Source organism: Electrona antarctica, assembly GCF_951216825.1.
Source record: "Electrona antarctica genome assembly, chromosome: 11".
NCBI lineage: Eukaryota > Metazoa > Chordata > Actinopteri > Myctophiformes > Myctophidae > Electrona > Electrona antarctica.
In genome coordinates, this window is record NC_136792.1 from 17,192,916 (window position 1) to 17,208,407 (window position 15,492).

The 15,492-nt window shown below is 43.2% G+C and overlaps 1 long non-coding RNA gene across 1 annotated transcript; it reads left to right on the forward strand.

The window, feature by feature from the left end:
- Positions 1-1,147: 1,147 nt before the first annotated feature.
- LOC306932293 lies at positions 1,148-3,753 on the forward strand. Its single transcript, XR_013791095.1, has 2 exons — positions 1,148-2,487; positions 2,552-3,753. It is a non-coding gene; the product is annotated as an uncharacterized lncRNA (long non-coding RNA).
- Positions 3,754-15,492: the final 11,739 nt, after the last annotated feature.

The window sequence follows — 15,492 nt, forward strand, 5'->3', positions numbered from 1 at the left end:
TGGTGTCATTTTGTGATATCTTTGTTTACCTTCAAGACTATTTATTATCAATACTACCAGGAACAACGCAAACAGTGGCCTTTGTAAGGATGAAAACTAGCCTCGAGTTGTTTGACCTTTTTCCTCTGGAAGCTATAGCATCCACTCACTCCATGATACAATTCAGATAGAGTTAGAACATGCACAGAAACACAGAAGGAGCAAGCTTGTTTTGGATGGCAGCAAGTGCAGCTTTCCCCTGCAGTAGTACATGGATTAGTACAGGGGTTCTCAACCCGTGGGTCGCGACCCCTCGGGGGGTCGCCAAATTATTTTAGGGGGTCCCCAAATTATTTTCCAAAAAAAAAAAAAAGATTTATTTTAAAATTTTATTTTCACTTTTTTTCAAAAATAGCAGACCTACAAGCTCGTAGCGCGCCACTCGGTGGCGCGCTATGAGCTTGTAGATCTGCTATTTTTCAATAGCTAAATTATAACAATGCTTAAAACACCAAAAGGGGTTCCCGCCCAAAATGGTTTAAGGTTATTGTAGCAGTCAATTTATATTGGGGGTCGGGAGGGGGCGGGGCGGGGCGGGGGTCCCGAGACATTGCCAAAGCATTTCCGGGGGTCCCCGGCCAAAAACGTTGAGAACCCCTGGATTAGTAAATGGAAGACTTCACAAATACCTTCCATAAAAGCCATTTAACAAAGACCTCCAACCAAAAGTGTTTTGAAGCGAAATATGAGGCAACGCTGCAGCTGTCAGGAGTGTGTGTCAAATATACTGTAGCGTTTATGGACCACAGACACCCAAATGTAGAGATGGGCGGATGTGCAATCGTGGGAATTTTCGATCTCATTCGCCAACCCCTTCTCTTCCCTCTCATTCACCAATTCACTCTGACTGAGAATCTATCTCTTCTGTTCCTTCTCTTGCACAGTTAAAATAACATTGAACTGTTTCCACTGCCTCACCAAATCTGCGCAGGAAGAAAGAGGGAGATAATGCCTTAACTTTAACATAGGATGTGGATTGTTTTTTAAATTCCCTTAATTCCCTTAATGTGTGTGTGTGTGTGTGTGTGTGTGTGTGCGTGCGTGCGTGCGTGCGTGTGTGCATGCGTGCGTGCGTGCGTGCGTGCGTGCGTGCGTGGGGGTGTGTGGGTGTGTGTAGGAGATAGTGAGGGAAGGAGCGTGTTTCTGGAAGAGGAAGCGTTTGCTGGTGTGTTTGTGTGTCCATATGCTATTTGAGTATATGAATGGCTGTTAATGTATGCCCTGGGAATAGGGCTGGTGTGAAGGACTAGAGCTGAGGAGCAGGAAGTGAACTTTTGGCTAGTCTGTCGTCTTGAGCAGGATGTGCGCCGTGTGTTTCTGCTCAGAGGCAGATAGAGAGGGAGAGAGGGACGCAGATTGTGGAGTGAGAGGAGGAGTAGGGAGAACGCAGCAGGGTGGACATGATCCATTGTCTCCATATGAAAGACTATTCTTACTTCTTCAACTCTCCATTCAGAAAAAATAGGAGGCTCTACATTGTACAATCCTGAGATTTCATTGAGAGTGTACAAATGTAACACTGTGTTAGCCTGGCTAATAAGCCAGACCGAATCAGCCGTTGGCAAAAATAAATTGCCATCCCGCGACAGTGTTGTGTGATATTAGTCTGGCTTATTAGCCAGGCTAACACTGTGTACATTGTGCGTTTGTAAACTCTGAATTACGGATGGGTAAATTAACTATTAACAGACTGATTGTATGTTTTGTTAATCATGCAGCTGCACATAATGTACACAGTGATTTGGTTACATTTTTACACTATTTTACTGTGTATCTTTGTCACGCAAAGCTGTCCTTGTGATGATGTGTAGTGAAAAAGCAAGCCATTCATGCAGATAGCTATTGTTTTACATCATTAACAATGTTTTGACTTTGAATATATTTTGGACTACTTTTATTTTCGTCTCTTTTTTCCTCAATTAAACTACGTTTACATCCATATTGTGAATATTTATAAAGTTATAGGGACTGGCTGGTCATTGTGAATGGCAAAGACAAGGCTGGGTAACTTGCAATGTAATTGTGTTGCTAAATATATTTAATTAAGAAGTGAGAACTCTTCAAACTAAGAAAGTATGAATTCATAATGATACCATCATTCATCACAATTAATTATATGAAATAATATAATGTAAAATTAACAAGATTTTAAGACATAGATGAATGAGTTGTAGTTGTAAGAACAGCGACCAATTTCTAAGTGTAGTTTTTCAGTTTCATTTCATTCCATACTAATGCTTGTATGGCAACCATCCCGGTCCCGTAAATTTTATAATACTCACAGTATGGAAATAAAATTGGTCTGGATGAGTTCCCATGACCCAGTAAGCCAAAAAAGGCTTTGATGTCAAAGGAAATCCAAACTATCCCTTTAAGCTTTTTTTACCAGCGTCACCAGGCCACGTGACCTCTGTACTGTTAGACTTTGGAGATGGCTGACTCTGACAGGTTAAACAGTCTACAGAATACCTCCAAATGTCTATTAGACTTTGGAGATGGCTGACTCTGACAGGTTAAACAGTCTACAGAATACCTCCAAATGTCTATTTTGCGATGGGCTCCATATAACCACTATTATATTTGACGTTTATTATAGGTTGTACGCCAAAACAGTTATAGCACTGAGCAGACGTTGCCGATGCCCAACAGCGAAGCGTACACAGTGATAGCTTCTATAACAAGCTGCCTTGTTGAACATTTCACCAATTCTGACATTGCCTTATTAAAAAAGCCATTATCTAGGTAATATTGAGCACAGAGCAGACTTGCCGCTAGTTTGCCCCTCATGTATATTGTGTTATACAGTATGTTTTTACTTTGTATTGTTTTATTTTACAAAGAATCATGTTCTGATGTAAGCTTGAGCCAAATAGTATACCCTAGATTTATGGGCGATGAAATCATGAAACCAAAGTCGATCAACACCAAATGTGCCAGCAGTACGTTGGTGTTGTCATTGATTGTGTAGATGTGTATGCGTGTGCGTGCGCACATGTGTGTGTGTGCGTGTGCGTGTGTGACTGTGTGTGTGTGTGTGTGACTGTGTGTGTGTGTGTGTGTGTGTGTGTGTGTGTGTGTGTGTTTGGTTGCGCTGTGCAGTGTATCCGCAGTACACCTGTCAATCTGTGTGTTTGAAAGTCTTTCCCACAGTAGAGCAGGGTGAAGTGGAGGGTTTTTTTGACACATTCAAGAGTCTTTATTATAAACAGATGCTTCAGATTTATTCCCCCCAAACTGCCATTTTCTGGAGAAATCTTTGAATTATGATTTTTATTACCCTTGTGACCTCCTAAAACTCCCTAAATCGGCTGTATTCTTTTGTACTATGCTTCCTTCTCGTCCTCTCGTCCTCTCTCTCTCTCTCTCTCTCTCTCTCTCTCTCTCTCTCTCTCTCTCTCTCACACTCATTGGCCACACTCCCTGTCCTCCCATGTTACCTCGGAGCTCTCTCCTCACCTCTGTCTGCCCCTCCTAACTTCTTGACATTCAGCACAAACCAGTGCCCCCCCTTCCCACTGTGATTCACTGACTTCCAGCTGTTATTCATGTTGAAGAAGACACTTGTCTAAATGTTTATGAGAACAACTACTTTCTTTCCCTTAACGCCCTGATCGACTTCCAAAATGTGCTTTGTGGCATGTGTTAAAAACACAGCGGATGATTGGCCAAAGCTTTTTAAAAAAAAAGAATGTCTGACATCGCTTTTGTACTTTGCTCCGCCAAATCCAGAAATGGATTACAAAAAGGAAGATTAAAGACAGAGTTTAAAAGGCAAGAGGAAATGCAGAATAATGTGAGGGGAAAATATGCTCAGAAAGATGCCAGTAAAGTAAACATGTATGAAATTGCACAATTGAGCCAGGCCCCAGCTCCAGCAGCCAAGTCATGTGCCGCGATGGAGAGAACAGGCGGGGGAGAGGGAGGACAAAATAAAGCAGAAACAGAGGGAGATAGAGGTAGTCGATGAAGCTTCAGTGAAAAACAAAGAAATAAACATAACTGTTTTTAATACCTTTCATTCGCTCCCTCCCGCCCCCCCTAATCTGTGTTCTCATGTTCATAAAACAATGTGTTTCCCTCTGTCGGGAATGGAGAATTGTGAGGAAATGATTCTTTTCTCTATAGTTTAACGCTGCAGTTCATTGTCAGGTTTTTATGTTAATGTTCATGTCAGCATGCCCTCAGAATATGGCATCCTATTTTCCAGAGCGAACAATTATGACCCAATCAGCACATGACCGACAGAAGGCTCTTTGTAGATGAACAGGAGAAGGGTTGTAGCTGCCCATGTACTCCCCCGTTTGTTTAGCTTGGAGCGTCCACTCTCGTTCTGTTTCTACCACAGGGCAGATGAACAGACAAGACTGACAAAGTGGACCATGTGTGACCTTGAAATGGTGTGTGTTGCTGTTTCATTCATGCCGGCTTGAATCCAGTAATACCTGTTTGAAATGTGCAACGTGTGGTTCTGAAACACTTTCACTGATATGTAAAGGCAAACAGTTAAACAACTAAACAGGGGCAAAACAAATAGCATTCATAGCAGTTAAAGCTGATCTGATCGTAACACAGCCACGCGCAGTGCACGCACGCACGCACGCACGCACGCACGCACGCACGCACGCACGCACGCACGCACGCGCACACACACACACACACACACACACACACACACACACACACACACACACACACACACACACACACACACACACACACACACACACACACACACACACACACACACACACACACACACACGCGCGCACACACACACACACACACACACACACACAGCTGGATGGCAGACTGCTGCTCCAGATTAGGTCAGATTTAATTAGGCTGCCCTGCTCCTTTTGGAGTGTCACTTCTCGTAGAAAAAGTCATTATTAAAGCAAAGGCAATGCTACCCAACACACACTGAAAAACCTCTGCCAGAACGTTATAGAGCCTCAGGGTCCACACACACACACACACACACGCACGCACACGCACACGCGTGCACACACACACACACACACACACACACACACACACACACACACACACACACGCACACGCACACGTGCACGCGCGCACACACACACACAATACACACACACACACGCGTGCGCACACGCACACACGCACGCACACACAAACACACACACACGCACACGCACACACACACGCACACACACATTCATGTGCAGAAATGATGGATTGTGATGTAATGATGATCAGTGTGATGTTTTTAGGTTGTTGTAGGCTATTGGTTGAGGTTACGGGGTAAGAAAGTTCAGCTGTTACATAGACCGCCATGCAGCCAGAGGCATTTATCATAAACCGCCACGCAGCCAGAGACATTTATGGATGAATGGAAAAAGCAAGGCAATAAAATGCATTGCATATTTTATGGAAAATATCAGACTAATCAATGGAAAACTGTTTCCTTTTACAGTAGCAGGCAAGAAGCACAAAATGTTTCAGATGTCAATAATCTCCAGTGAGTGTTTCCAAAGTGCCTTCTTGAAACAAAGTCAAGTGGTGAACACATTAAAACGCAATACATTATTAGACCAAACAGTATTTTTCTACATTTCATTGTCAATATTGATCTTACTTTGCTTTAGTGAAATGAATGTATTTATTGCATGTCAAAAATGTTTTATAGGCAATTTCTTTGTGTAAATTACAATTGTGGGTTTTTGTTTCATAATTATTTTTCTCTAATTCTGTTGTTTTAATTCTGTTGTCTTAATTCATGTCGATAAGGCTTTTATTTTTTCAAAAGCCAATGTGAAAAATGTCATTTTCTGTCTGTTTGTTTGTAAACTATACCCACATCAACTTGGCAATAAAATAAATTGCATAATGGTTTCACACGGCATGTGTCTCAATTATTTAGTTTTATTGTTTGCACAATAAGAGGCAAATTCTGTGATTTATAGTAAGCCTATTTACACTGATTTACACTGTCAGAATCTTAAACATTAGCACAGTGAGCTAAACATTCTCTCTTTTAATCTTTGTGTGTTCACACTGTGTAATGCGGATTCATTTGGAATTCACATTTCAAGACAAATGTGGGACAAGGGAGTAGAGCGTGTCTGCTTTATATTCTCCCACATGGACACGCAAGTGCCTCATTTAAGACAGAGAATTTCAAATGAATCTCATACATCACACAAAGTCCATATGCAACAATGTACAGATCCATTACTCTGTCAGCAGGAGCAAAACCAGCCAGACGTGCACACATAACGTGCACGCACATGTGCATTGTGCACACCTTTTTCCCCCCGAAGTGTGTGAGCATAACCTGAATAACAAGAGCAGATGAGAAATCATAGTGCCTCCCAGATGTTTGACATCGATCAAACAGTTTTGCCATGAATTACCTCTTCAAATGTGTGGAAACAACCGAATGAATATAACACTGAATTCTGGGCCAGTCCAGAATGCGTCAGTTTAATTCTGTGTTGTACAATGCCAAAGACAGTGGCACCGGTCCCTTTATTACAGCTTTTATATTATGCAAAGACATGTAATAGATGTTCATATCCTATGAGTAAGAACCATTTATTTTTTATATAATACAATTATTATTATTATTATTATTATTACTAGACCTGTATGTGCCCGTCGGCCACCGGCCTACTTGAGAACGATGCAACTTGGGAACCTAATAATACCTGTTGTCAACTTGTCATAGCACCCGTTTTTTCCCTACATGGAGATCTCTGTATCTGCATGTCTGCCTGTGTCTGAAGAGTGCAAACTGACTGTGAAAAGTGGAGTGGTTAAGTAATCAATTGGCTGAGGCAAAGGCTGGAAATTGCACAGGTTAGGGGACTTTGGCTTTTTAGGCCCACATGGCAGACCAGAGCCTTTTGTGGTGGTTCTGGAGAACCGTGGGTCCGACCGACTCGATACCGGGCACTGCACTCCCTGTGGGGGTGTGGAACGTGTGTGTCGAAGTTGAAGTCAGTGGGGCAAACGGTTCTGGAGTTATGCGCATTACAACCGTACCAGTACCTGTACACAAGATAGTGACAATAAAGAAACTTTGAACCTAATTCCTGTGCAGCCAATCCAGTTTGAGAATTGAGCCAGTCCAATTCCACTTTATATTGCTGCAAATGATATTTTAAGATATTCTGTCTGATTTTATGTTAGCATTTAAAATGTCCCAGGGAACGTTTGAATGGGCACATGTGGAGACATCAATGCCTACTGGAGTCATGCCCATTGCCCATGTTCACCCTGAGTCCTCTACTCCTCCCTGCCATAGGCACTGGCATCCCAAATTAAATGCCAAAGGTCTAGGGTGTCTGGTGTCGGGCAATGGTGCCATGATTCCACCTGGTAATGTCAGAGGGCATCTTAGAGTATATATTAAATTATTAATAGAGACGTCACCGGATTTCTCCTCCCATCCACTTGCATTAAGTTGCTCAAAAACGCATGAGGCGATTTCACTCCTCTTTCCGGGTAGGAACAGAGTGCATTCTGGGATGGATTGGGCCAAATCGTGAATGCGCTGGCCGTTGACTATCATTGCACGCGTTCACGTATGAAACAGCGTTCACGTGTCATTGCCCCAATAACATGAACGTGCGCAATGATAGTCAACGGACCAGCGCTGGCTCGAGCTGCAATACCAAATTCGGCCAATATGTCCATTTCGCCTCAGGGTTTCCTCTCGGTGACGTCTCTGTTATATTTATACTCTAAGGAGGGCATAGAAGGTGGGTGCCCCCCCCCCCCACCCCCCAGGTCATCATCAGCCCTTCAGCTGAAGAACTACAGTCACATGTAGGCCTACTCATGCTCCTGATTCGATTGCTAGTATCAACCCATAATCACCAGTAATCAAGACCATGAAATGGAGCAAGTAGGCTCTACTGGAGCCTACTGGCTGCGATTAGGAAACACGGAAGTGAAATTACTGCCGCCGAAACAAAAACATAGTGAAACTCCACAATACAACAACTTTGCTTTATGTTTACTTACATGGCCGGTTAAGACTGAGGTTAGGGTTAGGTTTAGGGTTAGTAGTAGTCGGACAACGCAACCAACGCCACGTCGGACAATGGCTGACAACAACGTCTCCGCTCCAGTAGCCTACTGGCTCCATTGCATGGATATGGGTTGCTAACATTCAAATCCGCTATCCAATGTATGCCATAAAGTCACTTGTGCACACATATTTATTCACATATGCATTGGACACTCCTATGAGTATAAAAGTAAATCAAAGTAATAGCAGATACCTCTGTGACTTAATCTCCATTTTGCCTAAAGGTAGCTGAATATTTAGATTCTGCCACAGCGGCCAAATCCATATATATAATACATTTCAGGTTAGGGTTTGAGGTAGGTTGTCGGTCTAATGACAGTCGGACCAAGTATGTCTAAACCAGTAAGACGCCTGATGGCAAGAAGCGACCTCGCCCTAAAAGGAGGGCCTTATAATTTTCGGTCCTGTTGATCACCGGGTGCACTAATAACTTTGGGGCAGGCCCGTCTAGTTTGAATGGACAGGTGGGCCTGTTGAGAACTCTTGTTTTCAGCGGGTGCACTAATAACTTTGGGGCAGGCCCGTCTAGTTTGAATGGACAGGTGGGCCTGTTGAGAACTCTTGTTTTCAGCGGGTGCACTAATAACTTTGGGGCAGGCCCGTCTAGTTTGAATGGACAGGTGGGCCTGTTGAGAACTCTTGTTTTCAGCGGGTGCACTAATAACTTTGGGGAAGGCCCGTCTAGTTTGAATGGACAGGTATCAGTCAAAAGGGAGACATCGAAGAGGAAGGATGGATGGGGAAGGATAAACATATGGAATGTCAGAACAGGACAGGTTCTGACATATATCCATATATGGAGATCTAAGGGTTTGAGGTTTGAGGTCAGATGTAGAGTTGCTGGCCAATATTGGTGACATCATAGATCTCCATATATGGGCTTAACTGCAACATCAGGTCACATTTACTATGACATCAGGGATCTCCATCCGTGATGATGTCACGTGATGTCACGAGACCTGGGCACCATATGAGGGCTTTCCCATGTACAGTATTGGGATTTTGAGTGAAACACTGACGGACAAAAATGTACGATGTCATAGTAAATGCGACCTGCAGTCGCAACTAAAGCCTGTACCCAAGAAGTCCACCTTACTTACTGTACATTTGATGGAGGAAGGCAATGTGAGTGTGCGTACTGCGTATGTGAGTGTGTGTGAGTGCGTGCGTCTGTCCGTGTGTGTGCACGTGTTGGGTGCGGGCAGATTCAATGGAGGTTTAATGAGGAGAATAGACCTTACTTGTGTGTGTGTGTGTGTGTGTGCACTTTTTCTGCTGAGAGCCACACTTTCTGCTGCTCCGAGTGAGTTGAGACACTAAAACATGTTCACTCAGTCCACATGCCATCCCTTATGTCACTTACAATGTCCTGCCCTTAGGTCTCTAATCTCTCTGCTGTGTTGGTGTTTCCTTGCCTCTCCGTCCGTGTTTCCTTGCCTCTCTGCCTCTGCGTCTTCTTCTAACTCCATGGACTCGCACTGAATGGAAAACAGCTGGTTTTGGGACCTCTCCAAGCACATTATGCCCGGTTCTTCAACAAATTCCCCTTCACCTTTCCTCTCCTCGCTGTCCAGTGTGCTCCCTCGCTCCCTCTCCTCGTTTAAGGTGGGGCTGTGCAGCTGAAACAAAAGAAAAACAGCTTGTATGAGAACATGTTTCTCACCCACATATGGTACTCTCTCTTTCTCTTCCTTTCTGTGAATTAATTTCCCAACTCTACTCCCTGGTGATGCTCTCATGTTATGACTGGTTCTGCTTTTGACAAGTAGAAAAAAAGGGGTCTGAGATATAATGCAGCTGAGCTACACAGCCAAGTATGCATACAGCTAAGCTGGGTAGGTAATATGTTTAAGTTATTATGGCGCTCCCATACCTATAGCCTTGTTCACCTGCTCCCACAGACCAGAGGTGTCATGTTGTAAAGTGATGTCACAGGTGCAAGGATTGTGAGTGTCAAACTTAACTTAAAGGGATAGTTCACCCCCAAAATGCCTTTTTTCCCCTATCGATTACTGACCCCATGGAGACTTGAATTCATGGATATTTGTTTTGTTTTAGTCACATTCCTAAGCCCATAATTTGATGACCAGCAGTGGTTTCCTATGGAAACGAACCACTGCTGGTCCTTACATTATTGACTTAGGAATGCGACAAAAACGAGTGCCATAGTTATGAAAATAACTCAATAACTCAAGTTCAGGAGGCAGGGCCTCACCTTATCATACCACACCTAAACTCCTCCCAGCCACCGATTTGAAGCTATTTGAAATACTTCAAATAATAACTACTTACCACACAAATCTGGAATGATGTAAATCGGGAACAATTGACAATTGCATGTTGCATGTTGTACCTATTCGCTGTACCCATAGTATAGTAAGCAGTGCGTTACCTGTGGTAACAGGCTGTTACCACAGTACTAATAACATTAGCTATTACAATCAATGGGTTATAAACAGACATGGGCCTACTCTGGAAAAATGCAAGTCGGGAACGATGCAAGTTGGGAATGAATGCCCCACCTGTGACCTGTTTATGCAACACCTTGTATTGTATGTTTTTGCTCCTGTAAGTCAGTCAGTTAGTCATTCTGTGGGGGTGATACCAACAGTCAGACACACCCATTAGTCAGACACCCTCCCCGGCAGACCCTAACCTAACCCTAACCTCACAGGAAGCCACGGGTGATTTTTAACCCGCAGCACAGATTCGTTTTTACCCGCCAAGCATGTCGGGAGCCACAGATTTATAACCCACAGCACGGGTTTGTCTGACTAATGACTGTAGGACTGTTGGTATGTCTAACCAACGTATACACCCCATTCTGTGAGCAGCTAATCACTGGAACCGTTTTACCAATTGGCGTGAAACTGACGTGCACACACACTTCCAGTAGGCCAATGAAGAACCTTTCAAATCTGATCTGCCTCGTGGTGGCGCTATAACATATGCTTGGCTGCTTCACTTTTCGGCCTATAACTCTTGAACCGTAGGTCGTACAATCAAAATCTCAATTTCCCTGGATTCCTTGGATCATGATGTAGCTCCCTGTAGGCCTTGGCCATTTGTGCCAGACTACCATTAGCGCTTTCTTCAAAACAGTTTTTGTTGCTACACCTACAAATTCTGTCCAAAACACATTACTTCTGGAGTCATGTGATTGTATCAGTCCGATTTGTCATATTCCATTACAATTGGCTATAACTGACTGCATTTCCAAATGTGCGTGCCCTTATAGGCTACCCGGCTTGGCAGAGACCTATGCTCTGAGGAACGCACTTTTGTAGTTGTACTTGTTATAGATAGATACAGTACATGGTACAGACCGTAACTACTTCCATTTGTGCTTCAGCCAATTGGACCCTCCACCACCCAGTCTCTACTCTACCCTTTCTATTTCTCCTCTCTTCCTCAAGTGTGGGGGGGTCACCCACATGTCTATGTAGAGACCACCACTACTCCCAAGCCAAAGTATTCAGAGTTAACCACAACTCACTCAAACCCACCAACCAACCAACAGCCCACTAGCTATCAAATCCCAGACCAGCATATTGCTTCGTTTTCCAAAATACTATCAATCATTTTTTTGCCTATTCTGTACCACCTCAATAATAAATTATCTAAAAAAATCTAATTGTGGTCCTAGCCTTATGAACTATGTATTGAACACTTGGTCTTGGATGATTTCTATACGATTTTGCAGCCTGTCACCAGATGTGACTAGCGATGAATAATTGTCTCTGCTTTTGGCAGAGCTGGCAAGGCCTGGTTTCAGTCACACATCATCACAGCTCATCTGATCACTGGCTGATGTGTGATTGTGTGTGCTAAGACTCATACAATAACGCCGATTTCTGCCTTATCTCCAATAGCCTGTTCTGCTGTCATTTTGTGTTTTCTTCTGCTCTCCTGCACTCTGAAATGTACTTTTTGTTGACAGCCATAAAAGTGCCCATGGCTTTACATTATGTGTTCTTAAATCATTATCATTGATTAATTGATGATTTTCCAATACAAAGTTGTGACTACAGCATTATGCCTAGGTACATTATCTCATCATACCATTGTCACAGGTCATGCCCAGAGCCATAGAGTAAAACAGAGTTTCGACAACTCCATTCACTTCATGGCGGCTCTTCTACATAGACTTCTGTTGAATGGGGACAACAAATGGGGACAAGTCCTGAACCGGACGTTGGCAGAAATGCATTGGACTCAGGCAACAGCCCAGCTTTAATTTTAGATTGTTTTTAGTAATAGTACAACATAAACATTACAGAGACTTTAGTTGTCACTGTACAATACTTTAAAACAGTTGTCATGTTGCACACATGCCTAAAATTGCTCTTATTTGCGCCACCCTCGTTGAAAACAATGTATTTCAAAGTCCAGCTCAATGTCCTAACTCTGTCTTACTGCTCTGGTCATGCCCATGTGGTAGATGTTCTGGGGCCCAAGCAGCACCATATAGTCAGTTGCCACAGTAACTCTCCAATCTTTCTAATTGAACTCACCTGTGTGCTGTTCTAGGCTCTCTATTCTTTACATTAAAGCCTTTGGAATTACTTCCTGACTAATGCCTACCATGCACTACTAGAATACCTTTAAAAGACTTTGAAAAGAAGTAAAACTGCATTCTCACATCTGCCTAGAAGAATTTAAAAATACTTAAAACACTGAAGTCTGACACCCTGTAATATATTTGTACACACAGTCGATGGAGGCAACCATGCAAGGTTGCGTTTAGGGAGCACTTGGCGGTTCAGTCTTGCTCAAGAACACTGCAACATGACATCAGGAAGAGCTAGGGATTGCACTGGAAACCTTCCAGTTATCATATGGCCACTATACACTAGACACATTGAGCCGGTCGACGTCAATAAGTATCAAGTATCGGTTGACAGTGAAACGTCTGTGTGGGTAAACTTGAGTCACCGTTGATATAGGTCAGTACAGGGGGTGGGTGGTGGGGGAGCTCTTTCTCACATTTGTCCAGTGCAAACATGGAGAGTGAAGCACACTACGTGGAGTACATACAAGAAGACCACACACAGGTTTCAGAGAGAGGAGTAGTGTGAAAATGCTCTTTCTCTAATTCCTGCAGATTACTGCCACCTCTTGGCATGGAGTTCTTTTCTCCCATAAAAGGTGCACAACAGCAGCAGACAGAAATATGTCTGCTACACACAGTACACAGTGTGCACACAGCAACATTTTACACCTGTTAGTCTGTAGTAGTCGGGACAAGTCAGTTTGATGTGTAAGGGCTTTTGAACGAGCGATAGTGGCTCAGGTGGTATAGTGGCCACTTGGGAACCGGAAGGTTCTTAGTTTGATCCCGGGCTCCCCAGAGTTAGTGTCGAAGCGTCCTTGAGCAAGACACTGAACCCCTAATTGCTCCCGATGAGCAGGTTTGTGCCTCGCATGGTGTTACGACCATTCACATCATAAAGCTTCACATGAGAATAATGTGCTAAGACTGAAGACTAACATTAAAGATGAACAACATTTAACTGAACATCAAGACTAGAAAAGACTCTCTGAATGAATTTCATGACCTTACACCAAACGATATAGATAAGCAAAACTCTCATGAGTTTATTCCAACATTGTGACAGTGAACTTGCTTGAAAATCGTTTGGTGTAAGGCTGGCATTTGTTGCTCTCTCCTGTGTCATTCCTGCGAGAGGTAAAGTTTATTATCCTGCTAATAAAGGAGTTAGATTTGTTTGTTCTTTTGCCAAGATCTCTGTATGTTTAGTTAGTTGTCCTGCTAGGAAGGCAGAGTTCTTCTAGTCTCCTGATAGTGAAGCAGATGGTTTTGTTTGTTGTATTGTTTATTGGTTTGTCAAGTCTTGCCTGTGTTCTGAATAAAAGAACACCATGGTCTCTGTTACTGTGGTTTCTCTGCCCTTGGGTCCACATGCTTCCATAGGACTGTGAAAGCCATTAACATGTACTGTAAGCGATCATGCACAGTAAGGCAGACATTATTGGAAAATAAACCCGCATCTGTCCAGCTATGCCCTGAAGGGGTTTATTTATTTCAAATAACGAACGCCTTACTGTATATTATTATCCCACTGATTATACCACTGCCACTTGCAAGCAAAACGAATGGCTTGACAAAACTAATTGAATAATAAAGTTCACTAGTTTTCCGCTTTTATAGCAAAATAAGAAAAGCAGAGGAGAAGTCTGTTAAACAAAATAAACAAAATATATACAGTATATATTTCTATCTAGATCTATCTATCTATCTATCTATCTATCTATCTATGTGACATGGGATGGGGCCTGCAGGTGGCCCCCCTGGCGATGGTCCGGAGCCAGGGGGGGGGGGGCAGAGCACACCTGACACCAGCACATGGCTGGATAACAATAACAATAACAACAATAAAACAAAGTGAAAGGAAAATAATGGGTGTTAATGATTAACCAATTAATTGATGGATTTAACATATTAAAATGTTTTAACGAAAAATGGATAGATGATTTTACTCTAGTCTTTATACTTGCATAATTACAATAAACATAAAATAATAATCCAATCTGAATAATATTTGAATGTTATAATATTATATTATATGATGTGACTATGAATAAAGAATGGAGGGTCAGGTCAGGGTTGCTAAGTGAGATGACATCAGATCAGCTATAGACGTATTCACAGAGGGGTGCCCTGGGGGCTGCCCATTACTGAGGTGTAATCCATGAAGCAGGTGCTCCGTAGGCCAGGTGTAGCTAATCAGTGCTGCTGCGCTTAATGGTACACCTCAGTAATGGCCGCACTCAGGCAACCCTCTGTGAATTTGTCTATAGGTGTCTAGCTGTGTAAAGTTGTACAAAACAGTGCAGTGTCAAGGAAAGTGCAATGAGGAAGTTATAGGGCACTTCTGCTAAAAGACCAGGGTGTCACCAGGGTGTCACACAAGTGTGTGTGTGTGTGTGTGTGTGTGTGTGTGTGTGTGTGTGTGTGTGTGTGTGTGTGTGTGTGTGTGTGTGTGTGTGTGTGTGTGTGTGCGCGCGTGCGTGCGTGCGTGCATGTGCACGTGCGTGCGTGCGTGCGTGTGTGCGTGCGTGCGTGTTTGGGGAGGTGGGGGGTGTGTGTGTGTGTGTGGGGGGGGGGGTTGTGGGGGGGTTGCCAGTACAATTTCCTGCTTGCAGATTGACTCACATGTGGGCACCTGCCCTTACATATTATCCACCCATCCTGTTTCTGTCAGCTGACACAGTGTGTACGCACTTTCTGTAACCTTAGACACAGGAGCATAAGTCACAAGTCCAAGATACACAAATGTCAAAACGAAAGCTTGACAAGCATCAGATTTCAGTATTCAAATACAGGGTGTTATAGCAAAAGAATGTTCATAAATGTGGATCATACCGTA